We start from the raw sequence: 22450 nt of genomic DNA, 5'->3' as shown, positions 1-22450 counted from the left end.
GTCACTCAATATTGGGTGACTTTCTTTATATGTAACTTGGAAACAAGCAAAGTTAATCAATCACTGGTTTAAGAAGTTTAGTCAGAATTTATCCTTAAAACAGTGGGCAGAGATTGGCAAGGATCTGATTTTAGACATATATGCTGATTAAAAAAACAAAAAAGAGCACTAGTGGTTCATGCACTAGTGGTTCATGCCTATAATCCTAGCTACTCAAGAGACTGAGATCTGAGGATTGCAGGTCAAAGCTAGTCTAGGAGGGAAAGTCCATGGGATTTTTATCTTCAATTAACCACCTAAAATTGGAAGTGGAGCTATAGGTCTATGTGGTAGAGTGCATAAAAGCTCAGGGACAATGCCCAGGACTTGAATTCAAACACCACAACTGACCAAAAAGAGAAAAATAATAGCATATTATATTTGCAAAAACTCATCAAGCCTTACCCTCATGATCTGTGTATTGTTTCTTCTGTGTATGTTGTACTTCAGCTCAAACAAATTTTTATTTCTATTTTTTTTCTTTATTGTCAAAGTGAAGTACAAAGGGTTACAGTTTCATATGTAAGGCCACGAGTACATTTCTTATCCACCTTGTTACCTCTTCTTTCATTTTTCATATTTCCATTCTTTAGATGAAAGATAGTTGAACATTGACTACAAATGAAACCCTGTCAGTCTAGTATAAAAGCAAATAATGTAAATTCCTACCATTAGAAAACGACAATATTCTTGAAAACTTCTTATCATTCAAACCTCACTTGTGTCTTATTCTTTGGAAGTATTGCAGGGAGTCCTGTCATTTAATACAATATTATTTTATTATAGTGGTTTTCAAAAGATGTTTATATTCATGTGCATGTGTGTATATGTGTTTATGTGTGTCCTCAAATGATTTTGTAACATAACTGAAAGTAGACAAAGAGCAAAATAGAATAGCAGATGCAGCAGGCAGTTAGCTTTACAATTCAGCTAAGATCCTTAGCATTGTAAGAACCCATGCAGGCTCTTTTTTTTTTTTTTTTTAACAACGCAAATTTGATTTTTACCAAGCATTTGTTATGTGATACAAGAAATTTCCATGTATTTTTCATATTGATTCTATGAGAAATCTCTCCTCCCTTCTGAGAAATGAGCAGAAGGTGTGGGTGTGAAGCCTTTAACAAGCTTGACTAGTAGACTAGAAATATAAGTAGAATAATTTAAAACCAGGCACCCAACATTCACAGGGTGAGCAGGAAGTACACTGTTCTACAGCCAGGGGAGAAATTCTTCAGGATTCCCATCCCAGTTCTCAGGGAAACAATGAGAGAAGTGTTTCAAACAACCAGTATTGGGCCAATATTGGTTTCCTGAAGCAAAATGTGAAGTATGTGATATTAAACATGCATAAACCATAAAAAAATTCTTCAGCCACATATGTGATGGCTCTTATATGATTTTCTCTGTCGGTATTTCAGAGAGAAAACAAAAAACAACTTTAAAGAGTTTTACATGAAAGTCTTTGTTTAATAAATCAGGACCAAAGGAAAAAGATTTGGATCCCGAAGAAGATGCATATCACTAGAGTACATATCAAGCATAGTTATACCTTGAGTATTTAAAAAAAATATTTTTTCCTGAATTCAGTTTACATCTTCCATTTTTTGTTCTGTATTTTTGGACTTCTGTGCTATGTTAAAGCCAGAAATGCTGGCTTTAAAACTGATAAATTCAAGTTAAGGACATACCTCTCAAAGGAACTCCTTCTCTTTTAGTTTAAAATTATTTCTCTTGAGACTTAGTTGGCCTAATGTTAAATGATTTAAACTATGAACAAATAAACACAGTTCATGAATTTAGTGTGACTGACCCGATGCAAATGATATAGATGTGTTCTAATTTCCTACTCCAAGGAATAAGATACTAATAGAAAGATTCAAATATGAATAAGTTAATCTATGTGGGGGAAAAGACATTTTCCCATCACTTAGGCAAGACCACATGTGTGGATAAACAAGGATTCTATTTTTCACCTTTCCATCTGCTGTTGGAGCTTCCTAACCAGTGTCTACAATGAATGACATTGTTAGCTGATATCCCCTGGGTTTTGTACACCAAATCCTAACACTACAAACTCTTCCCCATAGCTCATTTGTCAATTAGAGAGAAGGGAATGTGGTCATTTTCAGTTTAAATTGTCTTTCCTCTGCCACCGTTAATTACTGCTCTCTCCTCTCAAACCTACCAGTGCTGCCCTACAAAGAGCAAACAAACCAATTTTGTAAGACACTTGGAGAGAATTCATTATTTTGTCCTCTGCCTGTAGAGGCAGCAATGAATCAAAGAGACTCTTTTGCCTAACAATTAAAAACAAAGTTAGAGGAAAAATGGGTGACATTTGTTGAGACACACCAGCTAAGCAAATAATCATATCTTAAAATCTAAAGAGAAGAATCAATTTTAATCCTGGATTCTCTCCTTAACCAGTATCTATATAATAATGAAAATGCTACTCCAAAGTCACACATTACTTATTACTCCTAATGATGTAAAAATAGGTTAGAGCTTATCAAACATGTTAGTGTTACTTCCTATTTTATATTTTATTCACAAGTTTGGCAGGATTATTTAGGGTATTTTAGATCAATAACAAATATTAGTTTAAGAGATATATTTACATTTAAGTAAGGAATCTAAAAAAGCCTTTCATACCTCAAAAAATCAGTTCTAGGTCTAGTGGGAATAATAAGGATATTCTTATGAAATATAAATTTGTGTCATTTTAAGGAGCTTTTGTGTATTTAATAGTGTGTGTGTGTGTGTGTGTGTGTGTGTGTGTGTGTGTTGATTCTGAGGCCTACGTGGATTTTTTTCATCAAGGTTAGTGCTTAACTACTTGAGCCATAACTCTACTTTCAACTTTATGATGATTAGTTAGAGATAACATTCTCTTAGCAATTTGTCTTCCTGGGCTGACTTCCAATTGTATTCTATAGATTTTAGCCACCTGAGTGGCTAGAATTATAGGCATGAGCAACCTATACCTAGGTAAAATATTGTTAAGTCATAATAATATTTTTTGTAGGTATGCCTACATACCAGAAAGAATTTCATTACATACTAGGAAAATTTAGAAAATCATTTAAAAATAAAACTAAAAATAAATAAATATGTCATAAATAAATTGGGCGCCTTTGCCCACTGGCTTTCTTCTGATTATCACAATAAAACTAAGCTGCAATTTTCTTTCTATTTTTCACTGACAAGAAAAATGAAAGTGAAAACTTAAGTCCCTCAAAGTCTAGTACTCTAAAATGAAAATTCCATGGTGGAAATTAGGACTCTATTGCCACTGTACATACAGAGTTTGCATATCTGTGTCACACAACTGTGCCTTTTCCTGAGTGTGTGACAGACATGGCTAATCGATTGCAATACTCATTTACTCTAAGCATCTACATGGTCCCAGAATCCTTTCCTACTTAGCACTTCAAGAAGCCATTACCAATCAATTGGCATTGGTGTACAACTTAAAACCTGTTTTCTTTCCCTGGCTGGTCCTTGCTTTCTTTTTTCCAGTAGAGAAAGCTGCCTTTTGAGAAATGATTAAAGAGTAGCTAATTCCCAAATACTCTGGAGTTTAAAATATAAAACCCCAGAACATCAGGAACCTGATTAATGATTTCAAAGTCTTTTGTGAGTGAATTATAAATAGATTCTGTTCAGTATCCACTACTCTCTGCAAACACATTTTGCTCTCTAGAAGGATGCTTCAGAACAGTTCATTAATATGACACAATACATTAGTAATTTTACCAACTGAAGTGTCCCTCTGGTACATTTAAGTGCTCTAAAATAAGGCAGACTCCAGTATATTTTCGGGGAGCTCTTCACACATGCACTGGTGGATGGAAACAGAACAAAAAACTTGCTGGAAAATATGGAAACAACCCAGATGCCCCGCTACAGATGAATGGATTCAAAAACTGTGGTACCTGTATACAATGAATACTACACAGCGATTAGAAATGATAAAATAATGGTATTCACAGGGAAATGGTCAGATCTTGAACAAATAATGTTGAGTGAGACAAGCCTAGAACACAGAGAGCAAAGGCACAAGGTCTCCTTGATATATGATTGTTGAGGGGCGGGGGGGCGGGGGAGGGAAGGAGAGGAGAACAGTAGAGACCAGGTCTTCAAAATAACAAACTTCTTTCAAATGGTATTTCCACGTGTTTGGGTCAGCAACTTTACATTATGTATCTAAAACCAAACAATTACTAAACAAACATAAAACGGTCTAGGATAGACCTATCAGAGGATCACAATAGCTCAACAGCTATGTACATATGATTATGTAAGATAAGGCTAAGCAAAATGAATTCCAAGAGAAGAAAACAGGAGGATTTTATTGTTGTCTTTACGTTTAATGTACTAGGTGAATTTCCTTTTGCATACCTCATGTGGCTACTGCATATGATTGTGGTACACTAAATATTGTATATATGCTTAACTGAACTAGGGTTGGGAAAGAAAAATGAGGGAGGGTGTAACAAATGTGACAAGAAATGTACTCACTACCGTATTATGTAACTGTACCCCCTCTGTATACCACCTTGTCAATAAAATTTAATTTTTAAAAAAATGCCAAGTTAAAAAAAAAACTTGCTTGAGAAGAAATGATCCATGTATTTTTAAGGCTTCAGTGATAATGAGATTAGAAAAATAATTGATACCCAAGAAAAATCCTCTTAGCTTGGGCAGGTCTATAGAGGAAGATGATGCCCTGATCATCCTCTGGCCAGGGGAACTCTCTATGGTGGTTAAAACTGTGGGAGAATATGGAACCATGAGGATATAAGTGGACCTCTCTTTGAGTGGTGTGTGCCTGAAATGTTTGAATGGCTTCTTTCTTTCACTAAAACATAGTTCTCAATAGGCTTTCTTTCTGGAAGTCAAATTTTGTCCCCATGAGAATTGATGCTTCAATTGTTTTCCTATACATATTTCCTCCTTCTACCCACTTGATACTGTGCCTGGAATCTTTTGTCTGTTTTCCTACGGCTGCAATAGGAAACCTGGGAGACAGAAAATGGTAGATAAAAACGGGTTTATTCAAAGCTGAGCCTGAAGAAGACAGAGACTCTGGTTGACAAATTTCTACCTGAGGGGGTCTGTGAAAATAATGATCTTTTATTGCAGAAATTTAAAAAGAGGAGAGAGACAATGGGCAGGAAATCCATGTACTGGGTGAGGTCTTGGTGATCCAGAGGTGTGCCTTCTTTCCATTTTTCTGGCAGGAAGCTTAAAATGGGAGATTGGCTTCCTGCAGCCAGTTAACTAGAACTAAAGGGAGGATTTTGCTTCAGCAGGAAGGATGAGGGAGGTGCTCAGGGCAAAAGGAAGGAAAGGGAAACAAGAAATCATTTCAAGGGGCAGGGGACTTAGCTCAGCCAAAGAGCCCTTGCCTGGCAAGTGCAAGGCCCCGAATTCGTTCCTCAGCTCTGGAAAAAAAGGTGGGGGGAAAGAAGTAGTTTCAAATGAACAAACTGAATGGCTGCTAACAATAGACTAACAATAGGTACGGGGCCTCAGGAGATGAACACTGAAAGATGTCATCAAGTAAATAACTATGTTATCTGCATACTGACTGTGGATTTTGTTAAGGAAAATCTCAGTACTCTATCAGACACATTTGTAAAAAAAATAAAAGCTTAGAACATATTATGATATAAACTTTTATATTGAATGAGATGGAAATAAGCATCCTCTTCTAACCCTTATCTAGTTAAGAGAGGGATTACACCAATTTTAATTAAAAAAATAGAAAAGTACATTGCTGAGAGAGAAAAAAAAAAAACACTCAAAAGTTAGAGTGATCTTCTTCCAAATTTTGTTTCTTTGCATGGCTCTGCTAGCTCTTGTTATGGCCCATAACATTTTGTGGGTATCCTCAGTTGTTCAAATGATCACTTACATATATTTAAATCACAGTATTTGCTTGAACAAAATGCATAACATGGCAGCTATATGTCATAATTTCCTTCACACAGATAAAACTATCTGGGCAATTACACAAAAAGTCTGGCATCAATTGATGTGGGTTTTGGAGTTAAGGCTTTTGATGTTTAGGTGGTTTCCTTAAAGAATCATGGCTTGTGGTTCGTGAGCTTTTTCTTGCTTTAAAAAATTCTTAAATTTTGATCACCTTAATAGCATGTTCATATAGCACAACTCCTGTATAATCAAAAATGAAATATTTCTTAAATTACGATTTTTATGCAAGACAAAAATAAATGGTATCTTCAACTACCCTTGACATTGTAAAATCTAGGACTCTTTTCAAGCTATTTGGGACCAGTTTTGTGAAGGAATGCCAATGTTCTGTCCAGGAGATATTAGAGTCTAATAATACTGTGAAAACTACTTTAAGAATGAGAAGGTACAAATATTGCAAAGGAAAATGCACAAAACAAAACAAAGAAGTAACAAAGCACTTTATAATGCTAGGTATCAAATCATAGTGGATTTAATGTAGACACTTTTAACATCGTTTGTTCTCTCCAGAAGGAAGACAAAAGATCTTCAGTTTATTAATCTCTTGTTTGGTCGCTTCTCACAGTTATTTTGTCTTCATTTGTTTTATTCTATTGACACCATAGGAGGTATGTATTGTAAATGTTCTTTTTCCTAGTGAAAAAGGAAACATATCATCTCTGTAAACATTGGGATTTGACTGTTTTGTTAAATTCCAAAGCATATTATTGATTATAGCACTTGGTTCGAAAGGTTGTTGCTACTCTAATTTGTCTGTATCCATTCATTTAAAAATACCATTTTAATCAGTTGATTTGATTTTGATTTTAAAAAGAACTCTACTGGATAAATGCTCAGGAATGGACTTGTTGAGTCATGGAGAAGCTCTATGTTTAGTCTTTAAGAAACCTCCATACTGCTTTCTAAAGTGGTTGAACAAGTTTACATTCCCACCAAGAGTGTAGTAGGGTTCCCTTTTGCAACCCTACCAGCATCTTTTATAGTTAGTTTTCTTGATAATGGCCATTCTAACTGGGGAGAGGGAGAATATTAATGTTGTTTAGATTTTCATTTCTTTTTTTTTTCTTTACTATAAAAGTGTGATACAGGGGGTTACAGGTTCATATGAAAGGCAGTGAGTACATTTCTTGTTCTACTTGTTACCTCCTCCCTCATTTCCCCCCAAGAGTTGTACAGTTGGTTTACACCAAATGGTTTCTAAGTGTTGCTTTTTGAATGGTTTCTTCTTGTTCTTTGTCTCCAATTTTGGTATTCCCTCTCCCTTCCCCAGTTCAATTACTTGTATAGACAATATCCAGGGTACTCGATGTAATACAGTGGTAGCAATAGTACAGCCACAGGAAGGGACTACAAGAGAAACAAAACTAGACAAACCACTCAGTCAAACAAATAGAAAAGGTAAAAGAGAAAGAAAGTAGTATGAGTTAACATGGCATATTAAGAATAATTACAACAGTGGTATAACTCTTGTTTCCATAACATGGAGTTCATTTCACTTGGCATGTTCTTATGTGGACATATGGGTGTAGCTATTGGAGTATTTTGGTCTTCTACCATGATTAGCCTATTCCTGTACTAGCTATTCCCTATAAGAGATTCCATAGGGTTTATGTTTCTCTGTGTCTGGGTCACTTCAATTAGTATGATTTTTCCCAAGTGCTTCCATTTCCTTATGAATGGAGCAGTGCCATTCCTTCTGATGGAGGCATAGAATTCCACTGTGTATATGTACCACATTTTCCTTATCCACTCATCTACTGAGGGGCATCTAAGTTGGTTCCATGTTTTAGCGATGACAAGTTGTGCTGCGATGAACATAGTTGTGTTGGTGGCTTTAGTGTGGTCTCACTTGTTGTCTTTTGGTAGATGCCCCAAAGTGGGGCTGCTGGGTTGTTGGGGAGCTCTATGTTTCTTAGGAACCTCCACACTGCTTTCCAGAGGGTTTGAGCAAGTTTGCATTCCCACAAACAATGTACTAGAGTTCCCTTTTGGCCACATCATCTCCAGCATTTGTTATTATTAGATTTCCTGATAATAGATATTCTTACTGGGGTGAGATGGAATCTCAGTGTTGTTTTAAATTGCATTTCTTTGGTGGGCAGATATGTTGAATACGTCTTCATGTGTCCATTGGCCATTTCTTTTCCTTCCTTTGAGAAGTCTCTCTTTTAGTCTTTATTTCATTTATTGATTAGGTTGCAGCATTTTTGAAAGTTAATGGCCAAAGATGTTGAACATTCTTTCATATGTCTATTGGTCATTCATACTTCTTCTGAGAAGTCTCTTTGTATTGATTGGGTTGTTTATTTGAGGGTATATGGGGGGGGGTTAGAATTCTTCCTTATTGTCAAAGTGAAGTCCAGAGGGGTTACATTTTCATATGTAAGGCAAGTACATTTGTTATCCAACTTGCTACTTCCTCCCTTATTTTTCTCCCATCTTCCCCTTCCCCCTCAACTCCCCGAAGGGTTGTACAGTTGGTTTACACCAATTGGTTTTTTAAGTATTGTTGTTGCAATGGTTTGTCTTTTTATCCTTTGCCTCTCTTTTAATCTCTAAATCCATTTTAAATATGATGCCCTTGTCTGATATATGGCTAATATAGATCTTCTCCATTTCTGTGGGCTTTCTATTTATCTTCCCAGCTATGTCCTGTGCCACACAGCAACTTTTTAGTTTGATTCAATCCATTTATCCAGTCTTTCTTTAATTTGTTGTGATCTTTATCTAGGAAGTGTTGACCCATGCCTAGGACCTCTAATGTTTCTCCGACCTCTTACTGTAATATTTTCATGGTATCTGGCCTTATATTGAGGTTTTTGATCCATAAATCTACCAGCACAAGTATGTTCATTATAGAATTGTTTACCACAGCTATAGTATGGAATCAACTCAAATGCCCCTCAGTGGATGAATGGATCAAGAAAATGCAGCATATATACCCAATGGAATCCTACGTATCTGCCAGAAAGGATGAATTCTAACAGTCATAAGGATTTAGGGAGCCTTGAAAAAATTACATTAAGTAAGTCCCAAAGAAACATAGGTTGCATGGTTTCCCTCATTTATTGTAACTAAAGTGTGGTAAAGACAAAAAAATACAGTTGGACTTGACAAATTACATAGGACTTTAGACTTTCACATAGTGAGAATATTCTTTTTTTCTATAAAAATTATGTTTATTTTACTTAGCATCATCTTATATGTTTATATGTACAGAGCTATTGAGCTATTGTGATCCTCTGCTGTGACTAGCCTAAACCTGTGCTAATTATTCCCTATGAAGGAAACCATAGAGTCCATGTTTCTTTGGGTCTGGCAGTGAGAATATTCTTAGGAGAAGATCACAAGGCCTTAATAGCTATGTGCATATGATCATAAAAATGATGTTTATAAAAATGAACTCCAAGAAAGGGAAAAAGGAAGTTTTTTGTTATTTGCTTTTTTAATTTTGTTTCTGTATTTTCCTCCTTTTTCACTGTTTTTGATTTCTGTACCATTTCAGTATATAGCTTACTGGTTATTAGTTCTTTTTTTCTGAAAAATTATTTATTTATTGTCAAAGTGATGTACAAAGGGGTTACAGTTTCATATGTAAGGCAGTGGGTACTTCTCCTGTATAATTTTTTACCTCCTCCCTCTTCTCCCCCCTTCTCCCATCCCCATTTCCATTTCCCACCATGAGTTGTTCAGTTGGTTTACACCAAATGATTTTATAAGTATTCCTTTTGGAATTATTTATATTTTTATCCTTTGTCTCTCGATTTTGATATTCCCTTTTCCTTCCCTATTTCTAATACAAGTATATACAGTATCCAGAGTCATCTGGGCTGGTTCCATATTTTAGCAATGACAAATTGTGATACAATGAACATTATTGGGCTGGTGGCTTTAGTGTGGTCTTGATTGTAATCTTTTGGGTAGAAGCCCAAAAGTGGGGCTGCTGGATCATAGGGGAGCTCTATGTTTAGCCTTCTGAGGAAACTCCATCCTGCTTTCCAGAGTGGTTCAACAAGTTTACATTCCCACCACCAATGTAGTAGTGTTCCCTTTGGGCCACCCCCTCCCCTCCAACCGCCCAGCATTTGTTATTTTTAGTTTTCCTGATAATGGACATTCTTGGACATTCTTACTCAGGTGAGGTGGAATCTCAATGTTGTTTTGATTTGCATTTCTTTTATGACCAGTGATTTAGAGTACTTCCTCATGTGTCTATTGGCCATTCTCATTTCCTCTCCAGAGAAGTCTCTTTTTAGGTATTTAGCCCACTTATTGAGGGAATTGTTGGTTCTTTGAGAATTTGTTTTGGAGGAATTAATTTCTTTTAGGTCTGTATATATTTTAGATATGAGGCCTTTGTCCATTGTATGGCCAGTAAAGATCTTCTCCCAATCTGTGGGCTTTCTGTTTATCTTGCAAGCTATGTCGTTTGCCCTGCAGAAGCTCTGCCATTTGATGCAGTCCCATTTGTCCAACCTTTCTTTGATTTGTTTCATTTCTTTATTCCTTTATTAAGGAAGTTTCATCCTGTGTCAAGGAGCCCAAGTGTTTCTCCTACTCCTTCTTTTAGTGTTTTCTGGGTATCTGATTGTACTTTGAGGTCTTTGATCCATTTGGAATTGATTTTGGTGCAGGGTGATATATAAGGATCTAGTTTTAATTTGTTGCAGGTATTGAACCAGTTTTGCCAGCACCATTTGTAAAAGAAGCTGTCTTTCTTCCATCCTATTTTTTTTTAGCTCCTAACTTTTGTCTTGTACATAAGTTTATCTTTTTTGGGTAAATAAAGTGGAATCACAGAAAAAGTGGTCCATGGGGTGAATAAATGTAGCCGTGATACACAGTAGACACTGTTGAACATGAAGTATACAACTTGTGGGAGTTGGGGTGAGGGAAAAATCGGATAAAATAAGGGAATAGGTGACACTGTTCAAAAAGAAATCTATTAATTATCTGATATATGTAACTGTAACTACTCTCTCTTCATCACTTTACAAGAACAATTTTTAAAAAGACACTTAGAAAGTCTATATATGAGCAAATATATTGAACACTAAACATGGAATTTCTATGTACATATGACAAAATTTAACTAAATAAATTTAATTATTGGAGAGTAACTTATATTTCAGGATATTGATTCTAAGATAAATATTCAAGAGAAGAAAATAGATTTTAAAAGGCATAAACTGCAAATATTTCTGTATTTTGTCTTGCCAAAGGAGGTAGAGGGAGGTTAGGGAAATCCATTGTACAAACAATGATTGAAGAATCACCAAGTAAATTTCCAACAGTAAAGGTATGATTTAGTCATTATAATGAATGATGTAGAAACTACAGAACTATGTAGTACTACTTAAAATTAAATATGCAGATGAGTAAGGAAAGTAATTAGAGATTATGTCCTTATAGCTAAACACCATCAGCTATTAACATCCTCTACATGTAACCAGACACAAACAACTCTAAGAAACTTTATATGTTCTTAGTGGTTAAATAACCTGAAAGGTGAGTTGTAAGGATACAGGTGAATTAGGTGTTAAAGAATTTTTAATTGTTAAAAAATAATCTAAAATTCCAGAGACATCTTGAAATTAAAATTTGTCCTCAGCCCTATTTTCTACTAGTGTCAGGTATAAAACTTTAGAATTTAAAATTTGACTTTTTTTCTGCATCCAAATATATCAAATTTTTCACAGTGGCACAGGCTTTATGTCTTCCATGTAGCCTAGATTTTTTTTTTTTTTTTAGTTATTTTACTCAGTACCATGGTAGTTACCATGGTAACCAGTACCAGTACCATGGTAGTTACCGACCTTCACAAAACTTTTATCTGCCAAGGCCAATTGGATATTTGTAACATAATTCTCAGGCCATTCAAAAAACTAATAGAGGTATATGAAGCATTTGAGAAGCATGTATCTTGTATATACTAAATGATTTTATGGGCCTTATGCAGCCCTCAGTTCGGATATTCTAAGTATTTCTCATCCCTGAAAGTCTAATATATTTTAGAATTCAAGGAAATAGTTTTTTTTTTTTTAATTCATGGAGATGATATCATGGAGATGATATTTACTTATCAGTTAAAGAGATGAGAGAATGGCAAACATTGACATGTTCTTAATAAAATCTACATCAGATAATCATCACTGTCTGCAGTTTCCATGGCTACTTCCTTCTTCAGGACACAGTGAATCTATCCCGATTATTTCCACTACATTTTTTCTTATTGTTGAACCCAACTGTACTTCATGCATTCACTCTGTCTACCCATTCTGACTTATTTATATATTAAAAAAAATTCAGAATACATTTATTTTATTTATCTCTATAGAAAAGGTGATGAGTGGGATTTACAGTTGAGTACAGTTAATCAAATGAGGTAATGATTACATTTGGGGGGGGGTTGTTTGTTTTTTATTTCCATTGTGTTCTTTATTCTATATGAAGGAAAATGGCTGGCAATATTCTAAAATACATCAAAATATTTACAAGTAATCTGATGATCAATAATGGAGCAGAAAGAGAGAAGATACATAGTTATGACATTCTGTTTTCTCAGAGAAATATTAAAGAAATGGCAATTTTTAGATTTAGAAAGACCTTTCAATGGAAACAAGTAATATATCATTGTTGTTATTTTCAACATGCCATATGAAATTATGCCCTTTTTCTTTTGTATTTCTTTCCCATGGTTTTACCCTTGATATCACTGTAACTGATTTTAGTATCCTGGATATTGTATATACCTGTAATTGGAACTAGGGAAGGGAAAGGGAATACCAAAATCGAGAGACAAAGTGTAAAAAGACAAACCAATTCAACAGCAATACTTTCAAAACTCTATGGTGTAAACCAACTGTACAACTCATGGGGGGGAGGGAAATGGGGAGGGGGGAGGTGGGGAAAAATGAGGGAGGAGGTAACAAGTTGGATAATCAATGTACTCATTACCTTACATATGAAACTGTAACCCCTCTGTACATCACCTTGACAATAAAGAAATGGAAAAAAAATCCTAAAAGCTGTGAAAGAAGAGAAGAAAAAAATCTCAAATAGAAGGAAATACGTTTAAAAGTTAATTTCAGAGCTAATGACAAATCACAACAAAACCTATTCTTAGCTGAGTATCAGTGGTTCATGCTTGTAATCCTAGCTACTCATGAGGTTGAGATCTGTGAATCATGGCTCAAAGCTATCCTGGAAGCAAAACAACATCTGCATGTTTCAACCTCCAATTAAATAGCAAAAAAAAACCACACAAAACCCTGCACTTGAGGTGTGGCTTAAATGGTATACTATTATGTTTGAGTGTGGGTGTGAGGCCCCAAAGTTTGTTCTTTTACATTTTAGAAAATACATTCCTGAGATTTACCTTTTGGGCATTCAGCCTCTATAATTTCCTCTTGAATTTATTTAATATAACCTAGAATCAGAGCAAATAATTTCTATTAATTTTGTGGGCAAGATTGTAGGTGAAGCGCTTGTGCTGGACCTGGCTACAGTTGAGGAAATTCTGATCCTTCTTTATCCTTGTACAGGTGACATAATGGGGTGGATGTGAGGTAGCAATGGAAGCAAGAAAGGTAATTTCATTTTATTGTATTTTGAAATATTTCAAATCATTTTTTATTTTGATAAGCTTTGTGATATCAAACTCTTTGCCTGTCCTTTCTTTGGGTAAAAGTTCCCTCTTCAACATATTTTGGTATATCCCACTACTTGGATTTCTTTCTCAAACATGTACTGTGTTTTAAGACACAGAATAGCTTGATTTTTTTTCTATGGATAGTATCAATCTTTGGACTGTGGACTTTATTTTCCTTCCCTTTTATTAAATTAATATGTGACCTTTAAAGTTTTATGTTGAAGCATTTCATAGAAACTAAAAGAAATTTAGGTTTATATTTATAAATAGTAGGTAATTTTATAGTAAGTATTTCACTAAACTTCCTCCCTTTCAAGATGTACCTTGATAAACATCTCACAAGGGACATGAATGCGAAAACAGAGTTTGTCATGAATATATGTGAATGAGAACTACTTACTCCATTGGAAGAAATTTTCATTTTTCCAAAGATACAAACAGTGCTTTAGAATCTTCTGTTTCCAGAAATAAAATGTATCCTTACATGACATATTCTCTCCTGAGCCAACTTCTTTATGCAAAGCATATATTTAGGGCCACAACCACATAAAATCACTATCTTTACTTAGTCCTCCTTTCATCTATGTTCTTCCCCCATAAAATTACATGCTGGAAAGGAATTACTTGAAATTATAACAACTTCATGTAAACTAGAGTAATTGAGGTATTTGAATTCTTTTAGTGACTTTTCAACCTGATGACCAATCCTTTGTTTGATGCATCCAATTTTCTTGACAAATAAAATATTGATCTGCCAACTGTTTGTGCCTTATGTCCAATGTGAGAAGTAAGAAAAATGAATTTATGAAGAAAAATGTTTGAGTTTTATGTGCTGTTATTCACAAGGATGTTTCATTCTGGTTATTTTTAATTCAAGCAAAAAGTTTACATTCAAAACTTTATTTCAAATTTATACAAATACAGATGAACTACCCTGAGTTAATTCAAATGAAGAAATAAGACACATCTTCATAACGATAAATGGCAATATTTCAAAACTAGAAAATTTGTGGTCCATCTGTACACATTGTTTTACATATGGTTAGAAGGTAGCAGAACATAATAACTAAGGTCACAGATTCTGAACTTAGCGAAAACTAACATTGAGTTAGCTCTGTCACTGTCTCACCAATATCCCTAAATAAATTCTTCACAGAATGCAGTTAACATATCTTGGATAGTTATCATGTGTCAAGCACTATAACTAAGTACCTTATATAATATTCTTAGTTAATTTTCACATATGACAGGTATTATTATTGTTCCCACTTTGTAGAAAGGGAAATGAAACTTGATTGTTTTTTTAGCTTGAAAAAGTTTTTCTAAGTCACTAGAAACTCTAATACTAAACTCATATTGGTCTGACATTGAAAACTCTGTTACGTGCTATTGTCCTAATGGCTCTGAGCTTCAGTGTGCCTAGCTGTTATAGTGTATAACATGAAAGTTTGTTTGTGATACTGAAAGGAGGAAATATATTAAAGTGCCTAGAAGTAATGGGACCAAATTCATAGTGACTAAAATTCCAGCCCACTGATTCTGTTATTGATTTTGTTAGTAGCAGAGTATATTACTGAGGCTTATGTTTATTTGATGATAGTGTAGAATAGTGATGAGATCTATATATTGACAATATATTGATTCAAAATTTGTTTATATTTCTTTCTACTATATAAGGCATTTAATAGAACGCATTGTTTCAAAAATGAGACCATGTGAAATATTTAGAAAGGAAAACTACTGAATATGATCTTACATTGGGCCAATTAAAAGCTAATGAAATTAGAGTCTCTTGAACCAAACAAGAATGAAGGTTTTGGCAATATGAATTTATATCATTTGTGTCTCTGAAAAGCTGCAATTTGGAATTCTTAGTAGAAATTCTTTAACTGACAAAAGCTGAGAAGTTGAAGAGCCTAAAATCTTTGTTGTAGGAAATGATTAGACTTCAAAATTGTACTATTTCTGGTGAGATCCCAGAAATAGATGCACTTGACTTCTCTTCTGGGATCTTCTTTTAGATAATTATCAGGAGCTAGGAAAAAGGCATGATTGCAGAGTGAACTAATCACACCCGTGTGCGCAGCAGATGACTTCTGTTTTCAGCATAATTTAGCGTGGTGTTGTACAAGTCATTTCACAGAACACCATGAAATATATAGGCGAAAGCTGTCAAGTGCTGTTCATGTGAAAGTCATTTCAGCTCAGACTTAACCCATCCTACTGCTTCTGCTCCAAAATGAAGAGTAGGAATGGGAAGCACTTGGTAAACAAACATTGACTGTGAAACATATAATTCGTTTAACATGAGGAATTCTGTGGTTTTTATTTTCATTTTGTAAATGTGTTCATACATTTACCAAATGTCTCAATGCTTTATAACATGAGTAGACTCCATTTGCATGTCAGATCAAATATATCAGTAAAGAATAGAAATCACTGAGTATTTGTTCAATGTTTCCTCTGCCTTTGCCAATCAAAATTTCCCTCATCCCTACCTTGAACTTACACATGAATGTGAATCATACTACCCAACCAGCCACATACTCTGTTCTGTTTCCCACTACCAAAATCTCCTTCACAAACCTGTTCTTTAAATTCATATTTTGAAGTAAGCAGCTGAATAGAATTGTAAAAAAAAAAAAAATCAATGACTGTATGGTTTCCCTCAGTGGGAATAATTAGTACATGTTCAGGCTAGTCATAGTAGAAGGTGACAATAGCCCAATGTCTACGCCCTTATGAACACATAAGATGATGCTAAGTGAAATGAACTCCACATTATGGAAACAAGTGTTATATCACTGTTGTAATTATTTTCAACATGCCATGTGAAACCATACCCTTTTTTCCTCTTGTATAACTAAGTACCTTATATGATATTCTTAGTTAATTTTCACAACTTTATATGACAGGTACTATTATTGTTTCCACTTTGTAGAAAGGGAAATGAAACGACAATTTTTTTAGCTTGACAAAATTTTCTAAGTCACTAGAAACTCTAATACTAAACTCATATTTGTCTGACATTGAAAACTCTGTTACTTGCTAACCTATCTGTGCTATTTTCCTAATGGCTCTGAGCTTCAGTGTGCCTAGCTTTGGTTTAACCCCCGCTATCACTGTATCTGATCTTAGTACCCTGAATACTGTATATACATGTATTAGAACTAGGGAAGGGAAAGGGAATACCAAATCAAGACAAACTACTCCAAAAGCAATACTTATAAAACCATTTGGTATAATCTAACTGTACAACTCATGGGGGGGGGGAAGGGAAGGGAGAAGTGGGGGTGGAGGAGGGAGGAGGCAACAAGTTGAACAATAAATGTACTCACTTCCTTGCATATGAAACTGTAACCCCTCTGTAATTCACTTTGAAAATAAAGAAAAAATGAAAAAAGTGTATTTTAAAATTAATCTCTTGAATCAAAATATATCAACCATATTCATAAAATAAGACTTTCAAGAAGTATTCTGAACTTGTGAGGACTATGCATTGATAGAGTTCAGAAAATGGAAAGAGATGAAAGACTAGTCCTTCAATCTACTTTAGATTTTACTTTTGATTTAGTATTAAAGCACAAATTTCACTGGAGTTTTCTGACCTACCTTCAACTTCATTATATCTCCTCCAGTGTTCTCCCCACTAAATTCAGCACTCTTTTCAGATACTTACAGTTCTTCCTTTAAAAACTTTCCTTTTCATTGCCAGCCTTGGAAAGAACTGGAGTTTTGTTTAACTACTTTGAGCAGTTATTATTAGTACAGCCCATTAAAGCCTAATGTTTACCTTCTCATAGAAAGAAAGAGAGAGAGAGGAAAAAAAACAGAGGGAGAGAGTTAAGCAACAGGATCAAAGTGTTCCCTGTATCTGAATTGAAAGATTCCAAAGCAATTAGGACCTAGTGTACTTATTTAGCTTCTCAGGCATCTGTCTATAGGGTGTCATCCCTGATGGAAATTAGAATCATTTAGCTGTAAGGCTTTTTTTTAAGGGCCCATTGCTGAATCTGTAACATGAATGTCAATTCCTGAATAAGGCTTTGAAATACTGGATGGGAGAATCTGCTTCCTAATTGGCAAAGTTTCAGGAGAGGAAGAACAGTGACACATTCAGTTCTATAAACTAAAAGTGCAACTGATGTGTCATTGGGTTTTCTGCAATCCAAGAAAGCCACATTTGCTGACAATTGATTCATTAGATCCTCTTTCCTACTGCCAACAGGCACAGGAAAAAAAATGAAAATATTCTGGCAGTCTCCAGTGTTGATGGAAGAATCAAAGTGGCCTTCAATAAGCCCACGGTCAAAGGGGAGCTTTGTGTAGTGTTCCAATAGCCCAAAAACGGTCATTTGGAAACTCAATAAAGGTGTGTGTTCTAGGAAGTCAGAGGAGTTGTTTGTTAACACACCAGCCCCAACCGAGGAAGTTGGGTTAAATATGTCACTAGAAAATTTATGATGCATGTGGAAAGCTTCCTGAGTTTAGGGCCCTGAGGGATTCTGTATTCATAGAAATAAGCGTCACGGGGGAAAGTCTTGATTGCAAGTCACAAAGAAGGATGACTTTCTGAGCATTAGAACTGTGGGTCAATTTTACTCACAATGAAACTAACTTTTTTAAAAAATGAGAATGTTTCAATGATTCAGTTATTAATAGTAATTTGTTGCAAGTATAATTTGCTGTTCTTTAGAGAGAAATAGTGACACAGAGAGACACACAGAGACAGATAGAGAAAGAGAAGGAAGTGAACCAATACATCCATATACTAATACCATTTTAAAATGCTTTATTCCTTAATCTTGTCTAGCACCCCAGCATTGGAGAACACTATGTTTCTCTACTTCAGTCCCTATTCCAACCCCAGCTCTGTTCTTACAAAGAATTTTCCAAACATGATTTCCAACCCATTTGTTGTGTCTTTTGTTTCTGTTCCTTTAAAGAAAAGCTCTTGGTTCATCAGGAAATCAGAGGAGGTTATAAAAACTATAACACAGTTACCTACAGTCGCTAAGATCTCGCACTCATCTTGGGGCAATTAACACCAGATCTATTCCTTTACAAGAAAGCTTTGGAGGTTGTTTTGGATATTTTACAGAATAACCCTTAAATTATTGGTTTATGATTAAGTTTATCAATAAAATGTAAAGTGGGGCTGGGGATATAGCCTAGTGACAAGAGTGCCTGCCTCGGATACACGAGGCCCTAGGTTCGATTCCCCAGCACTACATATGCAGAAAACGGCCAGAAGCGGCGCTGTGGCTCAAGTGGCAGAGTGCTAACCTTGAACGGGAAGAAGCCAGGGACAGTGCTCAGGCCCTGAGTCCAAGGCCCAGGACTGGCCAAAAAATAAATAAATAAATAAAATGTAAAGTGAGATTATTAGGATGGCTAGAGATATTCACATGAATCCATTTTAATTTATTGTACTAATTTATAATAAGAATTAGAATGATTGATTTTAACACCAAAAAAAGCCCTGCATAACCAATCATTTCTTTTGCTTACCAGCCAGTGGATAATAGATCAAGTAAAATTAACAACAATAACTTGGAAAAAATCATACCTAGATTCATGAAGGGCATTCTTGCTAGGTGATAGCAGTGCAAATTGACCATCCCCAGGGTACTGACATGTGTATCAGACATTCATGGTGCAATGGTCTGTTTGTGACTTGTGTGAATAATATTAGTTCCTCATAAATGGGACCCCTGAAAGTTCCCTTGTCCTTATGTCATAAGAAGACACAGTGAGAAGGTTGCATCTGTGAGCCACAAAGTAAGTTTCCACTGCCTATTTAACATGTCATGATCTTGGACTTCTCAGTCCAAAGCTGTGAAATTTTCCATTGTTTTATACTACCTAGCCTATGGTAGTTATGCAATAGCAACACAGACAGACTGAGACACATGCATATCTTTAACTTTGGGGTCTTCTAAGATGAAAAATCAACTCAGTTTTCTCATGTGAAGGGAAGACTCCCTTCTCCCTTCATATGATTTTAAAAAATTGAGGACCTCAAAGACAATGCTACTTTGTATTGAATTTTAAGAAAACATATCACATATATGGTATGTATAGCATTAAATATTTAAAAAATATATTTGTTTTGATTTTCCTTCAGTAATTTTCATCTTAATTACAATAGTGGAAAATTTTCAGGTGGCTTGTTTAAAGTATTTTCATCATAAATTGTTAATAATAAAGTGTGAATATATGAAAGTAATCTTTCAAACTTCTTTAATTTCCCCCCATAGTTTTTCCAGTCAAAAACAACATCTTTCTAGTAGCTCAGGCTAGGAGTTTCATCCTTGACTCATTTTTCTCACACCACACTCCATAAACCAATAAATTCTGTGGGCTCCATCCTGCAACTACATCCAGAACTTGAACACTTTTTGCTGCTTGCACTGCCAGGGCTCTCTTCCAAGCCACCAGTCCTGCATGGATTGTTGCAACAAGTTCATTTAGCGACTCCTCGTTTTTGGTATCCTCTCAAACTGGATGGAGTGGGCCTCTTAATATGCAGGTTGGATCCTGTCCCTCTTACATATTTAGAAAGCTTCGATGGGTTTTCACCTCACTCAAACTGAATGCCCCTGTCATTATGAATCTTCCATCCTTATTTTCCTGGCTGGCTACAGAAACTCAGATCTGTTTCTTTCCAGTTTTTACCAAGGGTAACTCATCATGTCTCTCTTATGAATGGCACACCACCATCATCTTATATGTTCTGTCCTCTTACCCTGCTTTATTTTATTTAGATGTTTTGTTATTCACCATATAACCACTATGTACCCACCACATTTCAGTCACCACTCTAGTTCTCTAGAGGTAAGTCAACAAAATATTTTTAAAAATCATGAAAGTTACCTTCTGACTTACTGCTAATGTTTTCCAAGGCTGTTATTTCAATGTGAAAAACTGCATTTACATGTTGAGATTTTTACAGCTTACCCTCTCCCACTCCCCAAGAACATAAAACTCTATGAGAGCAGGGACTTAGATTGGCTAATATTTGTCCTTGAAGGTTATAATGCTTCCTGTCATACATCAAGCACTACATAAACATTTTTTAACTAAATAAACAAAATAATGAATAGATAGATTGAAGACTGAAGTGAATTCAGCCATCGAACTTCTTATAGCAAAGATTAGAAAACAGCTATTCCAAAAAAGTTTCTTTTCATACAATCAATAACCAAACATATGGATTATTTTAGGGGGGGGTCTGAATTTGGAAGGTATTTTTCAGTAAAGGATAAATTTCATAAATATAAATAATAACAAGAGTGATACTTTTTACTCACAAAATTATTTGGTGTATATTCCATAACAATATGGTAAGTAGAGCACAGTGAATTAGATGTTATAAAAGGGTGATGGAAGAATTTGTTGATATGAGCCTTACAGAAAGCAAATATGCATTATGGAAACAAGTGGTTTATAATTGTTGTTGTTATTTTCAACATATCATGTGAAATTCTGACTTTTTCTTTTGTATTTCTTTCCCATGGTTTCACCCCTGATATCACTGAGACTGATACTGGTACCCTGGGTATTGTATATATATATTGTATATTGTTTATTGGAACTAGGGACGGGAAGGGGAATATCAAAATGGAGAGACAAAGGATAAAGGAGGAACCAATGCAACAGCAATACTTACAAAACGAGATGGCGTGAACCAACTGTACAACTCATGGCAAGAGGGGAATGGGAAAGGAGGAAGGGGGAGAAAAATGAGGGAAGCAGTATCAAGCTAGATAAGAAATGTACTCACTGCCTATGTATGAAACTGTAACCCCTCTGTATGTCACTTTGACAACAAATAAATAATTTTTTAAAAAAGCAAATTTATCTCTATATATTATGTGTTATATTTTATATAATATATTATTACCAAATGTATACATGCCATGAATATATATATCCCAAATTCATCAGCTATGAATTTATCCTAGATAAATATTTATGAAGCCGGAAAGTTATATATGAGTATAATTATCAAGCTAATATTCCCAGTGGTGAAATCTACAAAGTAAGAAATACATGCAACAGAAAGAACAGATCTCACATTAAAGTTAGAGGAACTATGGTTCACTTACATAGTTAAACATTCAAATCAGGTTATACAAATAGTAATACTGAAATATATTTATCACTCAAAGTTCTAAAAAAACCAGACAGAGCTATAAAGTAGTATAATTTCACTGTTTTAAATATTTCATGTGACCAACATTGCAATAATGAGAGCAGTTACTGGTAGGGGGTAGATAATGGACAATTTGTATTTTTCCTATTACTTCCTGGATTAGATATTTTCACTTTCACCCATTTTAAGTGCTCATACTTCTCTAAATATTCTACAGTTAACACATTATTTTCAGAAGAAAAAAATGTTACAAGATTATTGTATTCTCTTTAATTTGAAACACTTTATAAATTTGCATACCATCCTTGTGCCTGGTTCATACTAATCTCTGTTTTATTCCAGATTTGGAAAATGTGCTACCTCGTTGAGCACAAATTACATAATTTTTAAATAAACTGAAAGCAGTGTAAATACTACCTCTTGAGGCAGGTTATCCAAAATACCCTATAAAAAATAGTCTGCCAAACTGCAGATGTTGGCACAAACCTGTAATAACAGTAAGGATGCTGAAGCAGGAAGATGACAATTTCAAGGGTGCCCTATAGCATGGGCTACATATCAATACTATGCCTCAAGAAATAAAAATAAGAAAAGACAAAATA

The 22450-nt window shown here is 34.9% G+C and overlaps 1 non-coding gene across 1 annotated transcript; it reads right to left on the bottom strand.

Annotated features, from left to right (window-relative positions):
• Positions 1-22116: 22116 nt before the first annotated feature.
• On the bottom strand, positions 22117-22220 carry LOC125361114. The gene has a single exon (XR_007212900.1). It is a non-coding gene; the product is annotated as a U6 spliceosomal RNA (small nuclear RNA).
• Positions 22221-22450: the final 230 nt, after the last annotated feature.

Source organism: Perognathus longimembris, chromosome 12 (assembly GCF_023159225.1).
Source record: "Perognathus longimembris pacificus isolate PPM17 chromosome 12, ASM2315922v1, whole genome shotgun sequence".
Classification (NCBI taxonomy): Eukaryota; Metazoa; Chordata; class Mammalia; order Rodentia; family Heteromyidae; genus Perognathus; species Perognathus longimembris.
Note: the sequence above shows the minus strand (reverse complement) of the source record. Positions and strands in the feature narration are given on the sequence as shown.